General features: G+C 41.3%; 1 protein-coding gene across 1 annotated transcript in view; it reads right to left on the bottom strand.

Moving 5' to 3' along the window:
- Window positions 1-12,165, bottom strand: part of CAB39 (calcium binding protein 39) — a 79,425-nt gene extending 67,260 nt beyond the window's left edge. The window contains exon 1 of the mRNA XM_045559329.1: window positions 11,798-12,165. The gene's annotated coding sequence lies outside the window, so the exon portion shown is untranslated. The remainder of the gene's footprint in view (window positions 1-11,797) is intronic.
- Window positions 12,166-13,249: the final 1,084 nt, after the last annotated feature.

Here is a 13,249-nt window from a genome sequence, read left to right on the forward strand (position 1 = left end):
TGCATGATTAACAATCTATTCAAGTGCTATACTTCTTAAGATAATTTTGAAAAGCAACCAGTTCCACCTTCATCTTTAGCTCTTTCGAAGCTGTACGTGACATACAAATTTAGACCCAGTCGCTCTGGTCACTTTCTTCTTGATATACTCCTATGTCTTGTTCCTCCTCCCTCTCTATATCTTATTATTCCTTCCTCTTCTCAACAACAAAAGCACTTATAAAAGACATTCTTGACCTTTTCAAACACTTAGGGGCTTCTGCAGACAACATCCTGTGCTAACCACACTGATCCCTTCTGTCTTCCTTTCACTACATATTTTTCTTTCTTTCTTTTATTTTTCCTCTTTTTCTTTCTTCTTCTTTTTTTTGGGGGGGGAGAAGGGACAGGGTCTGGCTATGTTGTCCAGGCTGGATTTGAACTCCTGTGCTAAAGAGATCCTCCCCCTTCAGCCTCCCAAATAGCTGAGCTGAGATTACAGGCACATGCCACCATGCCCAGCTTCTTTCACTACATTTAATTTTAAAAGTGTGGGAGCTTCCATAACATAAAAAAGAAAAAGCTAGCATTCTCCAGTCCCCTTTTAACTTCTGTGAGAAAGGGACACCCTCTTCCTATAAATTCAGTTTCCAATAACCCACATCATGAGAACAAGACCAAGACTAGTTCTTGAGTAAACAAAAAATTTAGGAGTAATCTTAAAGAACAGGAATGGATGATTTTAATAATATAAAACCAGGAAGTATTTATTTTTACTGTGTGCACATATAGGAAGATGTTCCCAGTTCCTAGTTCCATCTTGCTTACTTGAGAAGGTAAGACACAGAGATGTATAGGCCACCCTACCTGTGACTACTTTGCCATATAAAGCTCAGGAAAAGCACAGTAGATAGCTATATTCTTATAAAATGAACATAAGAAAAATGATCTTATAAAACCATCAAAATGACTTTCAAGTCCCAGAAAATATTCCAACTTAAATTATATGATTTAACATTTTTCAGGCCTCAAAAATGCACATAACTATGAATTCTTTCAGATATCCATATCCTGCCTACAGCACAGCCTTAGCCAAGACACCCAAAAGAATCTTATTAGGGAAGAAAATAGTTAGTAAATGGATGGTAGCTTCTAGAAATCAACACTTAGCAATGTTCAGCAATCAACACCAAGTTCAGTGTCTATGATTTGTGGATTCCATTTTTCTTTTATGGAAACACAGGACTTTAACTTTTCTAATCTTCCTGCACAGCTCCATTTCATCACAGCTCCTCAAAGATCATTGACAGCCACACAGTAATGTGAAAGTTCTCTCAGTGTCCTGGGATATCAAACATCCTGACCAGGAGACTTTATTTCATTTGTTCCTATATCAGAAATTTCTTATGTTCCAGGATGATTCTCCTTTCTGATATCTTGTGGTAGAGGCGGTATGGTAAGTTACAAGTTCAAACTCTGCAACTATGATTTCAAATCTAGGACCCCTTTCTAGGTGTAGCACTTCAGATCAATTACATATTAATAATTAGCTTCTCCCTCTCCATTATTCACCTGAAAATATGAGGACAAAATTTCATATTAAATAGGGTTGTTATGTTAGCAATTATTTATTCTTTTTACTTCATTCCTCCTGCTCATACAAGTGGAGAATCTATGCTATTTTCATACTGAATTTGTATTTGTCAGTGATGTTGACTGGAACCTCTTATTTCAACAACTTTGGCCATACTGAAGACAAATGGGCAATAAAAGAAACAAACTGAGAAACATTTAATCCAGGGCTAGAAAACTCAAACGGCTCAGTTGAACACATAAAAATATGAAGTAGCCAGCTATGTTTAAGATAATAGGGAATGTGGCCGCCACCAATGTCATTCTCCTCTAAATGTCCCTTCTCTTAGGTCAGGACACAACACTTAAAGCCCCTAATAGCAGTATAAAATATTGAGGAGGGGGAAACTAAAAAAAACTGCAGAAACAGGGATAAGACAGGAATTTGCAACTTTTATCTTGTTCTTTTAGTGAATTAAAACTGTAAGAAAGCTAAGTTAATAACCGATATAGGTAGGTACATATCTGTATTTAATTATATACTTATAAAGATTACTCTAGCCATACCACCCTGATCATGCTCAATCTCATCTGATCTCAGAAGCTAAGCTGGGTCAGGCCTAGTCAGTACTTAGATGGGAGACTCTGCCTGAAATAACAAGTACTATAGGGCTTAAAAAAAAAAAAGGGAGAATTACTCTAAACTTAAGCACAGTTTCAAAACTATACAATAATATAACATAAAGCTCAGCAACTATGAGTCCATTTGCAACTATGAGGAAAAACAACTTTAAGTGGCTTCTTTTTGCTATTTTAAAACTTGCTATTTCAGAGGGCTGACACCACAACAAATGATACATCCAACTACAGATCAAGAGTCTAGGTTCACTTGCAGGCTGCTTAAACACTTTCAAAGTCTTAAAATATTTTTGAAAGTACATATGGTACAGCAGGAAGAGTTTAAGAGCTTCAGTCATCATAAAAGCTAAAATGTACTGGGCACTTAAAGCATATCAGGCACATTATGCACAACATTTCTTCCTGAATCCTCACAACTACTTTATGCACAGGTTCTACTGTTGCTATTTTACAGTTGAGAAAGCTGAGGAAGAATGGGCATTAAAAACCCAGCCCAGGCAGGGCGCAGTGGCTCACACCTGTAATCCTAGCATTCTGGGAGCCCGAGGCAGATGGATTGCTCAAGGTCAGGAGTTCGAGACCAGCCTGAGCAAGAGTGAGACCTCGTCTCTACCTAAAATAGAAAGAAATGATTTGGACAGCTAAAAATCTATATAGAAAAAATTAGCCGGGCATGGTGGCACATGCCTGTAGTCCCAGCTACTCAGGAGGCTGAGGCAGGAGGATCGCTTAAGCCCAGGAGTTTGAGGTTGCTGTGAGCTAGGCTGATGCCACGGCACTCACTCTAGCCTGGACAACAAAGCGAGACTCTGTCTCAAAACAAAAAAACAACAAAAAAAACCCAGCCCAACGACACACAACTAGGATTTAAATCCAGAATTTATGGCCAGAGCCCCTTCTCTTATCTCTACACTGACCTTTAGTTTTTTCACTAATAAAACAGTTTCTACAGTATATTCTCACTCTAACATCTTCCGAGTTTATAAATTCAGGTAACCTTGCAGTGTTTCTCAACACATGGTAAGGCCCAGCAAGGTGGCTCATGCTTGTAATCCTAGCACACTGAGAGGCTGAGGCAAGAGGACTGCTTGAGGCCAAGACCTTCCAGACCAGCCTGAGAAAGAGCAAGATGGTGTGTACAGAAAAAGTAGCCAGGTGTGGTAGCATGTGCCTACAGTCCCAGCTACTTGGGAGGCTGAGGCAGGATCACTTGACCCCAGAAGTCTGAGGTTGCTATGAGCTATGATGACACCACGGCAGTCTAGCCCAGCCAACAGAGTGACACTCTGTCTCAAAAAAAAAAAAAAAAAAAAAAAAAAAAAAAAAGCATGGTAAATCTTAGTATCTCATAATAAGCATTAAAAAATAGACTAGAAAGTATTAAAATACATCATACACAGTAAGACCTATGTGCTGTTTCATGAGATTGCTTTGTCAGTTTTAAGAGAGTACGTGTACATGTGTTGGGTCACTGATCAAAAATGTAATTTCTCATTGTGGGTTGAAGAAAAAAAAACTGAAAATAAATTATTCTAACCTTAGTTGAATCCCAACCCTGATAGAAGTTATCATCCCAATCAGAAAGTAAATGCTTTGAATGCCATCCTAGTAAGTACACAAATAAGAGGGTTTCCAAGCTGTATTCCAATAGAGCATGCCTTCAAGATGCCAGTAGATATTTCCTGGGGGAAGGGGTGACCATGTAAATTTGGCAAATGGAGAAATATTGCATATTATACTTCCTTCCTGGACAGTCACAATGCACACTATTAACCCACTGACTGCCACACTAGGAAAAAAAAAAAAACTTTCCTTGGGGCCATGGTGTTTTATTATGAAAACAGAATAAAAACTTTGAAAACAAAACAATCCTTTCTAATTTAATGAAAAATTTGTTATTTTTTTATTATTTTCTGTTTTTCCAATAAAAAAAGTAATAGTAAAACTTGAAAATTAGTAATATAAAAAGTAACACGAAAACTTGAAAAATAGTTCATAAGGGTAAAATGTTTTTCTTGACTTAGCAGGCTTAAGCGTAATTCAAAGGTAAACAGAAAAACTAAAGGTAAAGAGATGTGCGAATTACAAATGCTTTATGAGGCCCGGGCTGAAAACTAGTGTGAATTAAATACAACTCACATGGCAGTTAGTGTGTTAAAAACTCTGACATGGTTGGGGGGGGGGGGGAGGGTGTGGCAAGGGGAAAAAAAAAACTGACAAGCTCTGCAGAAAAACAGTAACAAAACCAACATAAAAAATAAAAATCTGATTAACTATGTTTAACCCAGTGTTTTCCCAAGCTAAAATTTCATACTGAAACCTCTCCTACTAACTACTACTAATCTCTCATAAGACTAGTATGTATTCTACAAAACACAATTTGGCAAATGCTGTTTTATCTGGAACTTGTCTGGGAAAAGGAGATCCTCATAAGCTTCAGCTATTATAATACATAAATTACTTTTAAATAAGCACAAATATAGCAGAGATAAAAAAATAAACAAAGTTGTATTTTGGTTAAACATTTCATCTCTGTTAAGCAGAAGTTTTATCATACTATCACATAACTGTATCATTTATTATTTCCAGAAATAATGTATAACTCTGAAAACACAAAATGGGGGAAGAAGGGAAAGAAGAGAGATTTTAAAAGGTAAAAAAAGATCCTCAATTCAAATAAATTACAATCTAGAGAGACAAAGCTTACATACATAGGAAAACTTATAACTCACACACAAAGGCTGAACAGAAGATAAAGCCATACTGTAAATAAAGACACAGGAGGCAAAAGATCTCTGTGGGATCATGTTAGTGACCTGAGTTTCTGTCTCCCTACTGGAGAATCCAGAAGTAAATGAACTGGCTGATAATATGACATCAAAGCATGCAAAAGTTGTTTATCTAGACTAAGAACTCCTTGAGGCCAGGCATTTAGAAAACTATCCAGCATAATGGGCAAAAAACAAACAAACAAACAAATTGCTCATGGACCAAATTAATTAATAATAGACATTTGAGGAGTTATAAATGCTAATAGGTGGTAAATACCACCTTCATTTCTTATTAGTGATAGAACCCTGGGCTGGAAAGAACCTGTGTTCTAAGCCAGCATACCATGTTTATGTAGGTACAGGATTAATACCAATTATAGCTAAAACATGCTCTTTACATGCCCAAATTTGATTCTACATTTTTGGTCCTTTCTTTTCCACTCCTATTGCTTTTGGTTAATATTTTTCCTTTCCTCAAAACACACAGCTCACAGAACTTCACAACACAGTTATGACAATGAAAATGATGTGAATCTTGAGGATTTGTTAATCAATAACCTGACTTACTAAGCCTGTACTTCACAACCACATAACATTTAATTCTTAACTATTTATTCATAAGCACAAAGGTAGAAAATTCAAAAATACACATTTTGATATTATTCACATTACCCTAGGCAGAGAATTTCAGTACTGTGAAACAACACCAGGCATCTAACGGGAAGAAAGAAACATGTTAAAGCATGGTCACATGCCATAAAGTTCTCATAAAGAAACAGACTGCCAGACCACAAGCAAAAGGGGAAATGCTGCATTCAGGAGAAAAAGGCAAGTCAGAGGACTACACATAGGATCACTGAAAATAAGAGCAAAAGAAACTTAAGGGGTCTTCAATCTGATACAATAATGGAATGGCTGAAGCCCAGAGAAACGGTGTTACTTGTCCAGAGTGACAACATGATTAGTCATTGAGTCAGGACCCAGCCCAGATCTTCCGATTCCCAGACTTCTGTGTTCCCCACTGTAACACAGGCCCCCCAATACTACCTACTGGACCAACTATAAACCACTAACCAAATTAAAAAACTGTACAACTAAGGCATTTAGAATAAATTACCTCATTTTGGATTATAACATGTGGTTACTGTTTGGAAACCTCGTAAAATCCTCATTCGGCTCTACGTATAAAACTCATTCTAAAAGACTAAATAAAAAATGCTCCGCAAGAAATTGAGACCCTGTGGAGGAAAATAAAATGATTTCATATGAGGGAGTCATACCTTATTCCAGGAAGCACACATTTTGAAGTGAGGCAGACCTGGGTTCAAATCCTATCTAAACTGTGCAATGTTTGTGTGACCCTGGACAAGCCCTTCACTTTACTTTGGTTTCCTATCTGTAATGATGCTGAGGACAATACTACCTTCCTCAGAAGTTTGCACAACATTTAGTGGACCCAAATGGTAATCTGTTCCCACAAGCTATTTAATTTTTATTCATCTCTCTTGATTCTTTGTCCATTTCAACTTTTAACTTCATACAATCCCCCTAAAACTTGTCAACTACATCACAAATATAATGAACGTTAGTATATTAATCCGTTAAAAGATTATCTGTCAAAGCATTTAATATATTTTGAATACAATATTTGTAAATGTTAGTGAAAAGGTTCAAAGAAGATATTATTGCATAAAGCATAAAACTTAATTTCATTCAAGCAAACTGGGCAAAGAATGAAGAGCACCAGCCTCTAGATCCAGTCTATGGCTAATAAGCTATGCAACCCCAGGCAAGTGACTTCACTACACAGAAACCTCCACCTGTTACAGCTCAAAGTTAACCAAACACCGCTCTAGTTACAGTGGGCCTCAGTGTTCCCACCTGCAGAAAGAACCATTCCTCCTAGATTGTTTCTGAAGCTCTAAAGTTTCTTCCACCTGGAACAGTCTATCATCACCATCACAAAATGTATTATGCCGGGGCATTTGATATGTGCCAGGCCCTGTTCTAAGCATGTTAGACGTAGTAACACATTTAATCCTCCCACAACCCTCTCAGATATGGTCTATTATCATTCCCATCCAAGGAATCTAAGCTAAATAGAAGTTAAGGAACTTGCTTAAGGTTATAGAGACACATAGAAGGAGGGGGGGTGAGGGTTCAAATCCAGATGGTCTGGCTGCACTTGTGCTTTCAACTACTAGATAATAGCTGCCTCTCCAAATTCTATACATCCAAGAATGGGCCTTAACTATACACATATAAACAGAAACCTGTTCATGCTATTTCTTCTGTGTGCCTAAATACAGCTGATATATAATCTGCCGTGGAGGGAGAGAACAGTGACTAACATGTTAACAGTATCCTGTAAAAGAGCAAGCTACAGTTCATTAGACAAGGTCATAAAGTAGCAAATTAATTAAGAGCAAGCCACAAAATATGTTTTGTTTCTCAAACATTTTATCAAAATAAAATATTGTGATATTTTAACATTATCATAGTTCCTTGGTCTTCAACAATTTATCTGCTGGATAATGATCCCAAGGAAATAATTAGCAAATAAAACCCACTGCCACTAAATATTGATTCACTAGATTTTCTCAGTCTTGGTAACCATGCATATGAAAATGCATATACACACATAAACAAACACAAACCTACAACTTCAAACACTACATTCTCAATCTGAGTACCAAGATCTCAAGTTAGACACAATCTATTAAGGATCATGCCAATAGATACACAATCTATTAGGGATCACACAAGTAGGCAGGTGCTGGCCGTGGTCAATAGAAATCTCCCAGAGCAGGCTTTACCTCCCTCCTTTGGGGCCACTTCACACCTGACTGACCTCTAGCAATTCTCTGCATGCCATTCTCCCTTCTTGTGCTGGCTTAACATCACAGCTGCTATAAACCACCATTCTGCTGTCCCTTCACCCCTTCTACTTCAAGAGAAAAGTTAAAGGCACAGTGGGACTAGGAAGCTAGGAAGCTCAGTGAGACAGAAACGGCACAACGGAGACTGCACACACATACACATATACACGCCCCCCCCCACTAACAAAATGCTGATGGCAATAAGCTGTTAACCCTATTTCATCACCACCATTCTATGACCTGCCACCTAGTTCAGTAATAACTCTTCTCATAATCCTTGGAGTGCCTGGAAAACAGCAGCAGAGACCATTTATTATTTTATCCCCAGACTGATCTACTCTACAAATGGTGGCAGTGGAAATATTTGCTTCATTTTGCTGTCCTCATATTCTGAACTGATAAAAGTAGTGGTTAGGGTCCAACTGTATAGTCATTAAGAACTCTCACAGAGCTCAAGTCCTTCTTTAATTAAAGAAGGCTCCAATACCAGTCTTCTCTCCAATAAAAGCCAAAAGATAGACTGATGACTAAATCATTGTGCAATTTTCGGCTTCTTGGCTTGATCTGCATTTATACAAATGTAAGACATTTACACCTCAATAATTTAAAAACAAAACAAGTCACAAGTAATCTAACTCAGAGATTTGTTGAGATTCAGTCTTCTTTTCCATAATCTTATCACTCAACAAAGTTTTGTTTGTAAAAACCAAAATTTTACCAACCAGTTTTGCCATTATCCATACTAATCCACCTATCACATTTCCATTTCTGTAACACCTGAGGACATCCATAAAATCAAACTTCTAATTAAAAGGAGCCATGGAAAAGAGGAAACTGGATTTTTAAAACAGAGCTGGAATAGAACCATCACCAGAAAGGTAACCAAAAACACTACCTGAAATGAAATTCTGTCCTACTATTGGATTTTATCTTTTTATGGGGTGGGAGAAGGTTGGATTTTTGTCTGTATTTTTACGACAGATGGCAAAACTGTGAGTGATCAGTGATCTCCTAGAGGGGAAAAAGGCTCTTAGGAAAGTATGGCAGGAGCCACAGAAATCTCTAATCCCACAAAGGTTGATCAAAAGAAAAACCTTCAGCAAATATTTCAAAATAATAAAGATGCTACATGGTGTACACATTTGCAATATACAAATATTCAAATAAAATCAAATTATAAAACCAAACTCCACCCTTAAATGGGGCTTTCTTAGCTATTCTTTGATATTAACTTTATGAAAACTTATATAGTCTAACTCAGCATCTCACTTTAAATGCCATGAAACAGAAACAGAAACCTTATTAGTATACCTTAGAATGTAAAGTACGAGGGGGAAAAACTGATTTAATACAAGAATCTGCAGCCTAAAATGTTAATGAATTAAAAAGTGAGCTGCCTTGAAATCAAAAAACAGCTCCCCCTTTGTTATAGTAGCAAATCATTTCATGACAAACTCTATACTTACTTACATCCAGCCTGAATCTTTGTGATGTCATGATCAAAAAGCAGTTAACCTATAAGGATAGCCCTAGCATAGAGACTAGTTTTTAGGAGTGAAGTGGGGGCTGGGAAGAGGCACTGCATCAGTGCACGGCAGATAGTATACCAGCCAAGAAAGTAATCTTTTCAGAGTGCCCCTTTAAAAGTCCATTCACTCATATAAGCAGAGATCTGTGTGCTCTCATCCATACCTCATGACAACATGCATCTTGTCAAGTAATAAACATTTTATTCAACAAGGAACAGGATCCAAGTCCTATAGAGCAATTAATAAATATACTTCAAACAAGAAGTCTTTAGAAAATATTCTGTCGACAGTAGTAGTTATTAAGCATGACTACTGCATTTCATCTGAGGTAAATAATGCAAACTTGTTAGAAAAAACAATACATTTAAGAAGACTTGTCTTGCTCGGGTAGAAATATTTTTATATGAAGATATTTAACGACAAAAAGTTTACTGAAAGATATGTGTGTGTATATACGCACACAGTATATTTCATTACGTAAAGAAAAATGCACAGACTGGAAAGTAGGGGCTGGGTAGGAACAACAAAAAGACTGGAAGGTAAATATGCAAAAATGTTAACAGTAACCAAATCTAAGTGATAAGATTACAGAGGAGAATGTTTTAAAAATTTTCCAGTATTTCGTGCATTTTACAAGGTTTTTACAAAGATCATGTATTAATTACTTCAATAAACATAAATTTTTATAAAACTGAAAAAAGTTGGCATTCACTTGTCATATATGCAATATAAACAACGAAAAAGTGCTTACCAAATCAACATAGCTTCTAAGCTGCTTTCACTGATCATATATTCTAGACTTCAAATATGGCTAGTAATTTGCTAGTAATTTGCTAGTAATTTGAAAAACTAGCAAATAAAGCTAAAAACTTTCATTTCTGGCTCTCCTATAAAGATTTTCATAACTAAAAACTGATAAAGAAATTTTTAGCTTTCTATAAAAAGGTCTGTGTCCAGCTTTCTACAATCAGAATATTAGTAATAATTTGAATTTTTTAAATAATCAATTTGTTATTTCACACAAATGCCATCTCACATAAGTAATTTAGGTTTAATTTAAGTAATTCCAAAGTGTAGGCACCTAACAAACAGTGCAAGTTTTGATGCATTTTAGTGACTGAACCAACATAAACGCTTTATGTGTAACAGATGAGCTTATTTTATATACACCTTTCCATTATTTCTTAAGAGCCTGATATATAATGAAGCTTTTTGCAAAAGGTACTTTGCTTTGCCTGGACATGGATTTACTTGAATATCCCGGAAGCTGTCAAAACCGATCTCAAACTGCATTATATTAAAGGCACAGAATGTCAACTCCCGACTGGGCCTCCTTCTCTCCTTTCTTTCACAAGAGCGCCTTTAATAACGCCTAGCCAACATTTCCGGGCTCATGAGTCACTGAAAAATGAGCTCTAAGTTTCCCTTAGAATGCCGCTCAAACAGCTCCTCTACAGCATTCAAGGATCTGGCCCCCAAACACCTCTTTAAACCCCACCATGGCCCTAGACAGCAAACTGAATTATTCACAGTTTCTAGACCATACCTTTTTACCTTCGTTCTCTAGCTTTGCTGCCCCTCCACAGTCTCTTCTGCAACCCTCCTATCCCGAATCCCATCATTCCTTTAAGACACTGCTTGGCACCGCCTCGCCCAGGAAGCCTTCCAGATTTCTGCTAGGCAGAAAGGATAGATCGGCCCAGTCTTCCTGGTTGCCTTTCTAACACTTTGTCGTTCTTTCACAGGACTTATCTCCTCCTTCCTGGTATCGAGGTTATTTGTGTACTCGTCTTATCTCCCACACCAGAGCCTAAGCTCCTCGGGGGAGGGGACCGGGGGGCCCACTTCACCTTTGAATCCCTCCAGCGCGGACCGACCACGGCGCCCGCACGCAGTCAGCGTTCAGGTTGGTTCAACCGAACTCAGGAACGCTCCGACCGCATAATTCCTAACCAGAAATCAGTTAGGCATGTTCCTGAAATGATGCTCACAAAGATGCTATCTGCCACCTGATAACAGGAAGTTTGCCAGCTGCTGGAAGCGAGGTGCCCGGAGCCCCGGGTGTAATGGGAGTGACAGTTGGCCCGGCTCGCACTTCCCTGCCCTCCCGACTCCGGCTGGAGACGCCCCACGCCGCCAGCCCCGCCGGGGAACCACGGAGGGGTGGCAGGACAGGGCTGGTCCGCAGGCCTCGGGGCGCCCGGCGCCAGCGAAGGCAAAAGGGAGGGCTCAGTGAGGGGCCCGAAGCGGGCGGAGAAGGAAGGCCGAGCTCGGCTGCTCCCGCCGACTCCGGGGCTGGGCGGGCCGGGGCCAACGCCGCCAGCCGAGAAAATGGAGGCAGCCCCGGGGCCGGCGACGGGCCCAGCGGGGCCGGCGGAAGCCAAGCGGGCGTCCGCGCCGCGAGCGGGGCCGGGCCAGGGGTCACTCACGGGGCTGGGCCGGGCGGCTCCCTCTCCGCGTCGTCGCCGTCCCCGTCCTCGGCCCCAGCCGCCTCGGGCTGCTCGCTCTGTCCCCGCGGCGCGGCTCGGGCGCTCGGCCCCTCCGTTGTCTTCCGCCCGCTCCTGCTCCCGGCGACGGGCTCCCGCGGCGGCGGCGGCTGCGCGGGCGGACGGCGGCCCAGGGGCTCCCGCGGCAGCCGAGCTGCTGCGCTCGCTCGGGCTGCGGCTGCTGCTGCGGGGCCCAGCGCCGCTTTCGTCTTCGCCCTCGCCCCGGCTTGGGGAGGTTCTGTGTCTCCCAGGCCGCGCCGCTCCCGGATCCCCGCGCCCCGTTCCCGGCCCGAGCCCGGCTTTGACGTGCTCACTGCGCAGCCGCTGAGGGCGCGACGTCGGGCGGCGCCGCAACGCCCCCTTCGGTCTCGCGCGCCCCCTGGCGGCCAGGCGGACTCAGGGCGCCCGTGGTCCGCGCGAGGCCCGCGGGGAGGGGCCGCAGGGAAAAGCAGAAGCCACGGCCTGAGTTCCTCTTCTTTCGTCCGCCCCTTAGGTGTTGGTGCTGAGCCCCTTCCCGTGGGTCTGAGCACTTTTCCTGAAGGAGTCTCATGCCCACTTCCAACGAGCACTTCCCCAACTCTTAACAAGCCTTATTTCTGCGAAAGGCCAGGAGCCGACGTGAGCACACCGATTCTTTGCTATTTGAGAGGAGCTGATCACTTCGTTAGCATCTCCTGAAAGAGCGTAGCCCGTGACGGAATGTTCCAGATTAATGGGAATCCACAGCCTGGATTTAAATGCCTGCTCCACTGTTCAGTATCCATGGGCGGTTTCGCATCCCTGTGCCTGGGTTTCGTCACCCCGTATGCGTGCATGTATGTATACGTGCATACGGAATACCTGCCGCAGGCTTGGGAGGGCGAGCGAGATAATAATGCATTGCAAAGTTCTGACCACACAGCCTGGCGCATAAAAATGCCATATATGAGTATTTTTCTGTCTTTGTTTTTGACGTGTAATTGAACAAGTAGATTTGAGCACCCAGGCACTATTCTAGGCTGTGGGGCAGTGAACTAAGCAGTCCCTGCTCCTGAGACAAACAGTAAACAAACCAACACAGAATATCGGAGGATGTTAAGTGTTGTGGAGAAAAACAGCCCTGGGTGAGGAGGGGAGAAAGTGCAGGGTGTTGGTATTCACAGTGGCCCTGCGGGGAGCAGCCCCCTGGAGAAAGTGAGGGCCTGGGAGCTTAGCGTGTGCAAAGGCAGAGGGAAGGGCAGCACCGAGGCCCTGAGGCAGGAATTGGCTGGCTCAGGGCGCCAAGGGACAACAGGCGCTGAGGAGAAGTGGAGGCCTGCAGACCAAAGTGAGGACTCTGGTTTTCACTGGAAATGAGATGGGAAGTGATTTGCAGGGTTGTGAGCAGAGAAGGGATGTGGGCTGACATTTCAAAAG

This window comes from Lemur catta, chromosome 8, assembly GCF_020740605.2.
Source record: "Lemur catta isolate mLemCat1 chromosome 8, mLemCat1.pri, whole genome shotgun sequence".
Taxonomy (NCBI): domain Eukaryota; kingdom Metazoa; phylum Chordata; class Mammalia; order Primates; family Lemuridae; genus Lemur; species Lemur catta.